Raw genomic sequence first — 9,019 nt, 5'->3', positions numbered from 1 at the left:
ATATGTACCTTTTGAGGCATTAGAGCGAGAATTTTGGGATGACATAAGCATGAGAACTAACATGCATATGCAATGAAGATACAAAATAGAAACCTTAAAATTATTATAATGAAAAAATAAAAAGAAAGGAAAGGTATAAAGAGAAAATCTAGAAATTTTGTAATACAACCACTTTTGAATATCAAAGATTTAATTAAAAATATCAATATTTAATCTAAAAAATAAAAATAAAATAAAAAAAATTCCAATATTTAGATTAGATTAGTTGATCAAATCCACGAAGATTACATAATCAACAGAAAAGAAAAAGGAATGAAAAAAAATAGCAAACATCGCTTTCCCAAGTAACACAAACACAAATCGATAACACTACAACAAACAAATCCACTGACATCATAATTTTAAACACAACCAGAAACCATAGTGTTCCAACTAACTACACTTTTGATGCACATTTTATCAAATATTTTTCGGGCATCAAATCTATGAAAATCCCAAATTCAAACAAATTTTAAATGCATTGAAATATTTAGAGTTATTAATGAAATCCGTCAAAATTATGTAACCTACTGAAAAGAAAAAGAGAAGGAATGATTATTTTTTTTTTTAAAAAAAGAAAAGTAGTAAAGTTTGCTTTTAAAATGGAGATTATTTATTCTACTTAAATTGAGAGTTGATTACTAAGAAGATCCCATTATTGTCGATGATCTGAAAATTAAATTTGTTCCCTTTGTAATTGTGAAGAGCCATAGTAAAGTTGAAGGAGTTATAAATATACTGAATTGTTATGTAAGAGGAAAGGGTAAAAACTAATAATAGAATCTTTAATAATCACAAAATCTAGACGATTTTATAGTCATTTGCTTAAAAACGGAGGGCAAATTGGGGAAGTAAAAGTTCTCCTACTTCTTCCCTTTTAATATAGTAGAGATCTATGAAGCACAAATACTTTATGTGAGGCAAAGAATTAGTATCAGACACGTATCGGATACCGATACTTTCAGATACTTTACAGATACATATCTGATGACACACGATTTGACGTATCTATATTTTCAGATACTTTCCAGATACGTATCTGACATGCGATTTGACGTATTTATTTCTATGTGTACTTTTTTTTAAGAAAAAAAGATAAGTAACTCATCTAATCTTTTCCAATCTAAAATTTGGCAACCTATTTAAAAAGCTCACTACTCGAGTCCAAAACTAAAAGAGAAATAAATAAATAACGGACCAAACCATAGACTAGAATCATCTAATCTCCATCTTCACATTTGAGTCCCCACAAAATCCACCAAAATATAACCATTTAGATGTCTTCAACAATAAGTTCTTCGTTTATCTTCATACTTCTCTCTCTAATCTTCTTCTTCTTTTTCTTTGCAATATGAGTCACTTTTCTATTGCATTTTATTAACTGTTGTACTTCAACATCTTAGATGTTATTTTTTTATATTGTATTTCAATGTTTGTATTCTATTTTGTGCTATTGTTATTAACTTATATGCTAAATTTATCTATATCCTAGATTTTTTAAAGAAAAAAATGTATCTTCAACGTATCAGTATCCTCGTTTTTTAGAAATATATATATTAAAAAATATATAAAAAAGTGGTGTATCCTTAGACGTATCCGTATCTTAGTTTTTTAGAAATTGACGAATCACCGTATCCGATCGTATCCGTATCGTATAGTCGTATCTGTATCTGTGCTTCATAGGTAGAGATATTATACACAAAGGGATTGAATCCCAAAGCAGTTAATCTCTTTTACTTCAACTTTGTTACAAGAATTTCATACATAACAGTGATACAATCAAGAATTAATCATGCATATACTGGATTTTTAAAAGAGAGAAACAAATTACCTTTGATGAACACTTCTTAGTGGCTTCTCCCGGTCAACTGTAAAACTTGGTTTGTACTCTTCTTTGTATCACGAACTCTTGTCATAGCCAATACACCACCAAGAGACTTCTCTACTATTCTCTTCGACAAAGATGAGTTTGTGGGAACTCTTGAAATTGAAGGGAAGAAGAGTTTTCTTCTATCAAAATTGAGAGTGATTTTGAGAGCAAAATCGTAAGAGGTTTCTACTTTGGACAAAAATGTCACCTTTGGTATCTCATCCGTAATATAACATGTGAGGGGAGTATGTAAATCTAATTTATTAACTAAATATTAATTAATTAAATCTAATTGAATTAATTTATTAAATATCATATATTTAATTTAATGTATAAATGAATCATATTCTAATATACATATTCTCTCAAAGCTTATAGATTTAATATGAATCCAATTCACATTAATTTTGACCTATAGTTTAATATGAATCCAATTCACATCAATTTAATATTTGATTCATTTTCAAGTATTAATGTTCTCATATTATAAAGTTTAGTTTGGAAAAAAAATTTTTATATTATAATGTATCTTATGCATTATACTAATTCCCTTAATTAATTTGAACATTTCAAATTTTTTCAACACTAAATATCTTTGTTTGACTCATTGTGAGCTAACAGGATATGATGGACTTACAGTTATAGGTCTCAATTATTCGAGATTAATTAATTAAACTCTTTAATTATATTAATCAACCTTCATTAACTATGGAACACTCCACTAAAGACTCATAATTGCACTCTTATAAACTGCGGTATATTTATGTGTCCATTGAATTGACCATATTTTGTAGGTCAACCCTTCGCAAATTATTCATATTTCTTACTCTTCCGATTTTGCTTTTTCCTCAACATCAAGAAGCACCTCCAACTTGGCAAGGGTAAATGTTGTGTCACTGGTACAAATCAAAGTCCGAAAGGCACTATAATCTGTAGGGAGGCCGTTGAGTATATGGAATAGAGATTCTTCATCATCAATTGTCACACTAGTTATAGCAAGTTTGTTAATAACATCCTTGATGAGGGAACTCGTTTTGAAGGAGATCCTTGAGCGGAAGTGAATCTTCAAAATTTCATTTTTGTTGAAAACTAAATTTACAGTAAACATATAAGATAATACATTCATAAACAAATTACAACATGCTTTTTACAAGGAAAAAAGGCTCAAGAGATATTACCTTTGAAGAACTTTTCTTCTTATAATTTCCTCAAATAGTCATGAACTCGGACACAGTAACCTCTTAAAGACTTTCTTCAAGAACTTCTCGAACCAAAAAGAGACGCAACCACAATGAGAACCTTCTGTATTTTCAAAGTGAGAACCCATGTGTGGTGGGCTCTGACTATTCTGGTTAGGAGAGTTTGTTCTAGTTTTAGAGGAAGAAGAATATTGAAGAAGCACAGAACGTTTTTGTGAAAACTCTATCATATAGCCAAATCTTCTATCGTGTAGAAGCCCTCAATCGTACAAGTAATTGTTAGGAAGATAAGAAAACTATTTTCTTTTATTCCTTTTTTGCGACAAAACCAATTAATCGCCCACTAAGGTGGTTGGAGAGAAAATAAAAATTTATTATTCAAAATAATAAAATAATATAAATAAATATGATATCTGACTTATCATATCATATATCAAATATAACATATAACCTATAGTTCTAATATTGTATCATATACAATATAAACTGTAGTTTATTTTCTCTATTTTATGATATTTAATATAAATCATATTTATATTAAATTTAACAACTATGAACCACATTCATAGAAAATATATTTGAATCTCATTCAAATATTTATTTCCTCCAAATAAACTATAATGTATCAAATACATTATAACAATTATATCATATATAATTGAATCAATTTGATTATATCATATATAATATTCCCTCTTATTAATTTGAACAATTCAAATTAACCAAAAAATTGATTCTCAACTAAATCCTTTTGAGCTACTAACGTGACCTTATGGACCTATAGCTTGAAGCTTCAACGGTACATGAATAATTAATTAAACTCTTTAATTACATTATTCACCATCCGTTAACTGTCGAACACTCCACTAAAGACCGATAGTTGCACTCTTCGCACTACAGATGTATTTATGTGTCCATTAGATATAATTGATCAACAGAACAATGACCCTTCACAAGTATAGCTAGGCCAAATTATCGTTTTCCCCTGTAGTTACATCTAACTCCTTAAGTACCACTGGACCCTCTAATGAACAATAGATCATAGTCCCACTTGATGAACTCTTATCAAAGAGTATTTATGAGCGGAAGCAAGATCGTTCCAAATTCATTGTGATAGAAAAACAAGCATTCACAAACTAACATACAAGTTATGCATTTCAGAACAAATTACGACATGCTTTCAATAAATTAAACACAAAGGAATGAAAAACTCACCTTTGAAGAACTCTTTCTCTGTTTATCTCTTGCTCTCGTTAAGAACAGCAACTCTCACGTCGCTGTGATCGTCTACTCAAATCTCTCACTATCGTTCAGCAAACGAATTGTCTTCTCCATGAACAAGCAACAAGGAGGACACCACCACTTAGTGACCTCGGTATTCTAGGAGTGAGAATCCAAGAGGTGTGGGCTCTGTTGGATTTAGTAGAGGGGAGAAGGAAACTACGATCGTATTCAACGACCAAGCAAATGGGAGAGTTTAGTATCTATCGTATAGACTGATGCTTGATCGTTTAGTAAAGGTACATGATCGTTTAGGTAATCGAGTATGATCATTTAGACGATCGTTTAGTGAATCTTGCTTGGGCGCGCGATCGCTTAGTAAAAACTATACAATTGTTTAAGTAGATGTGCGTGTACACGATCGTTTAGGAAAAATACTTGAGTTGTCGTGTAGGCTCTTGTTAGCTAAATGATAGGCAATATACAACTTGTGAAGCGATTATCCGATTCTTTAGCAAAAGGAAAGCTATTTTCATTTTATCCTTCAATTATGAAAACTGAATGCAACCTCCCATTTTCACGTACGGTTCTGGAGAAAACCACCAACAATTATCTCAAATTGTTTAATTATAAAAAAAAAATATAATAACTAACTTATCATATTATATTTATAACTTATAGTTTTAATATCACATCATATGCAACATTTAAACCATAGCCCTATTCTCTTACTTGATATAAATCATACTTATATCTCCTCCAATTAATGTATCTTATACATCATGTCAACTATATTATATATAATTTAACCAGTTTAATCATATCATATATAATCAAACTCTCTCTTGTCAATTTGAACACTTCAAACTGACTAAAAAATTGATTCTCAACTTGAATCCATTAAGCTACCAAGGGGACCTTATGGACCTGTAGCTTGAAGCTCTAACAGTACATGAATAACTTACTAAACTTTTTAGCCACGAGATCCACCATCCGTTAATTGCCAGACACTCAACTAAAAACCGACAGTTGCACTCTTCTCACCAAAGATATATTTTTATGTCCATTAAATATAACCAATCAATAGTACGATAGCCCTACACAGATGCTCGTAAGTACAGCTAGGCTAATTTACCGTTTTGCTCCTGTAGTTACATCTAACTCCTTAAATACCACTGATTCCTCTAATGAACAATATCTCATAGTCCCACTATGAGTGGAAACCTCTTGAGCCATGAAAATGTGTGTAGCGTCACATCGTTCAAGCCCCGAAATCAGCCCTTAAGGGAGCAATCTATCTACTTACCCCTGCTTCTGGGAAGGAGTGAATTCCATCTTGTGTAGCTAAGTTCCCAGCTGCCAAATCAGACGAATCCCCAAAGTGGTAGTTTCGAGTTAAAAATCTGGCCAGTCACACCCATGCAAATCAAAGAACCGCCCTCAAAGGCAGGAGTTCCCAACTCACTCAGGATTAAGGTCATATTACCTATGGTCATCCTAGTGAAGTGAAGTCTCTATCATGAACGACGTTATATAACGAGACTATACACTTTGTGGTCCGGTCTTATACAAACTCCTTTGTATAGGACACCCCCATTCACATGTCTCCACATGAATGATCAGGATCATACCATCTGTAACACATCACAATACTTGTAACTATCTACAAAATGGGCCGCATTTGTAGTGTCACCGGGATAAGGTTTCCCTCATATATCCATATACTACAGACCCTTTTGGTTATCACTTAAGGCATGATCCACTTGTATGTCTTCACATACATGCTTAAGTTACAATAACAACCAGGGATCTTAGTTTATTGGTTTGTGGTAAAGCAAGTAAAACATCTCATGTTTCATAGACAACAGTGAAGAAAATATCTCATATTATTACATCACAAGCTTTTGTTTTATACAATGTTTACAAACTACAGGACCCAACGAGAGTTTAGGGCATCATCTCTAAGATGCACGTCCTAGCTGTCTCAGTTGCACTCTTCCTCCCAGCCGCTGAAGTCGACACCGAGTCATAGATCTGAGATGCACGTCCTAGCTGTCTCAGTCCCAGATCCAGCCGCTTGCCCTCTACCTNCTTCCTCCCAGCCGCTGAAGTCGACACCGAGTCATAGATCTGAGATGCACGTCCTAGCTGTCTCAGTCCCAGATCTAGCCACTTGCCCTCTACCTTCGTGTCGTCTCCGCCAGAAAATCCAGATCTGAAGCGCCACCTCGTCGTTCGCGACCCGTCACCGCCCCTTTCTCAGTTGGCTAGATCCGACTCCCACCAGCGATGCGCCGCTCGACGGCGAGCTTCAAATGCCCGCCTCTCTCTCTCTGACCCACGAATCTGTAGCTTGCCGCCTCTGGTTGCGAGTCGCTGCTGCCTAGGTTGTGCGACTCCACTCCGACACCACCGTCAAGCAGGATGTCGTTGTCACTCGCTGGATCTTCCAGCTTGGGTGAATTTTGTTGGGAATTTGAGGATTTGTGCTTCAGGTTTTGAATAACCAACCAATTATGGGCCTAATTACTGGATTAATTATGATTTTGGATTTTAGATACAAAGATTGGAGGCATTTTAAAGTCTTTTGGGTGCTACCGAAAAAATTATGAGTTCCGTCAATTTTGGTAAGTTTTGGGTGAGTAGTTGGTTTGGTTCCCTTTTTGATTAAGGGTAATCGTTGAAAATTTAGTTATTATACTTTGGTTTTGATTTAGGTTCAGTTTGGACAAATAAATAGAACTTTGGAACTGGCCTCGAACCAAGCCACGACTTCGATAAGTTAAATTTGTGATCATTTTATTTAATTTGGTTAATTGGATTTAGACCCGAAAGATGAGTTTAAAACTTTGGATATATTATTTTTGGACTAGGGGTACTAAATTAATATTTGTAATGTATGTTATAGGATGGATTCAAAGTCTTCCAAGAGTTGTAAGAAGGTTAATTACTTGGGTTAATTTGGGACCAAATTTGTGGTAAGTAATCTTACCACTGGAACTGCCCACGGGCCAAGCTTTAGTTGTATGCTAGCATGGTGACTATATGTTATGGTAAATTGTTAGCATGTTGATTGATAGTATGATCTAAATCAAAGTATATTTTGGCACGAGTTTTGAATTGTTTAAATACACACCTAAGCATTTGATCGTTAGTATATGATGGTATGTGTTTTCATATGTCGACGTCTGATCTGCTGGTGTTGAGGCATACTTGTATGTTATAGAATTATGATGTAAGGTTTACATGAATGTTGTATAATATGTTGCTGAGGATTATGTATATGTGATGGAGCCATGGTACCAAGGATTTCATGTATGTTTTAGAATTGTACGGTGTTGATTCTTTGAACGTTGAGACTGTGTGAATATCCTCATTGATTAGTTAGATGCTCACCAGTTTTGTGTTTCCTTCGGGATTCACTAGTTTATGTTTCCTTCGAGATTCACCAGTTTTTGTTTCCTTCGGGATTCATCAGTTTTGTGGACATACTTAATTACAATAGGATAGACCTCAGTCTCTTGTCTGTTTCATGTGTTTATGTGCCATATGCGGGTATCTAGAGGACATAGATGTCTAGACTGACCCTAGTGGTGGGGTTACTTACTGAGTATTTCATACTCATCCTTTCTTATGTTGATTTTTCAGGAAAAGGTAAAGATGTACCAGCGATGGCACATCGGAATTCGTGATCGTGTTACTGGGACTAGACCTTTTCACTTCCGCAATCTTGAAATTTGATATTTAGTTTTGCTGTTTAAAATTTATTACTAAGGATTATTTCTCTTATATGCCTTTGTTAGTCTTTAAGAATTTTAGGTACCCTATTAACTGTTTTAACAATTGCATTTAATAAACATCTTTTGAACTTCTCTTATTTAATTAGCATTTATTTCAAATAATTGAGCGTCGTTTTAAATTCTGTACATGCATTTACCTAAGTCCTAGGAGGTCGGGTCGTTACAGATCCCATCGGTTAGGCTATATCAGAATTCAGGAAAAAATTCCTCACCTCAAGAATGTGAGAAATTATTACAACTTCTCAAAATCCGTCATAAGAATAGTCTTTTAATAAAATAATTTTTAAACATTAATTAAAAGAATTTTTTCTTGGGATCAAATCTCGGATTCCCAAAGATGCGATCCCTCACCTGAAGAATTCTAGGGAATTAGATGCAAAAATTTTCTAGATTCTATCATAATTTTTTAAAAAGAAAAACGGTCTTAAAAACAAGTTATTAGAGAAAAATTGATTAGGAAATCTTTTGAAATAATAGATTAATTTTTAAATATTCAAAAAAACCAAAAGAGTATAATTTAAAGAAATTTTTTTTTAAATGACTTCTAAAAGATTTAAAAACTTTAATTAGAAAGATTTTAAAATTTGAAATTTTTATTAGAAATCAAATAAGATTTAATGTAGACATCAAACATAATTAAAGATGCATCATAATAAATTAAGTAAATGAAAAAAGCACTTAAGAAATTTTAATATAAAATATTTGAGGACGATCTCGGACTCCCAAAGAAATGATTCCTCACCTAAAAAATTCTAAAAAATCAAACTCAATTTTTTAGATTTCATCGTCGACTATTTTAAAGAAGGAGATTATGAAATAAAAAGACTAACCACAATGTAATTGACAAATTTAAAGTACATATCTTAAATTCAGAATAACTGATAATATAT

The sequence above is a fragment of the Benincasa hispida genome, chromosome 3 (assembly GCF_009727055.1).
Source record: "Benincasa hispida cultivar B227 chromosome 3, ASM972705v1, whole genome shotgun sequence".
NCBI lineage: Eukaryota > Viridiplantae > Streptophyta > Magnoliopsida > Cucurbitales > Cucurbitaceae > Benincasa > Benincasa hispida.
Note: the sequence above shows the minus strand (reverse complement) of the source record.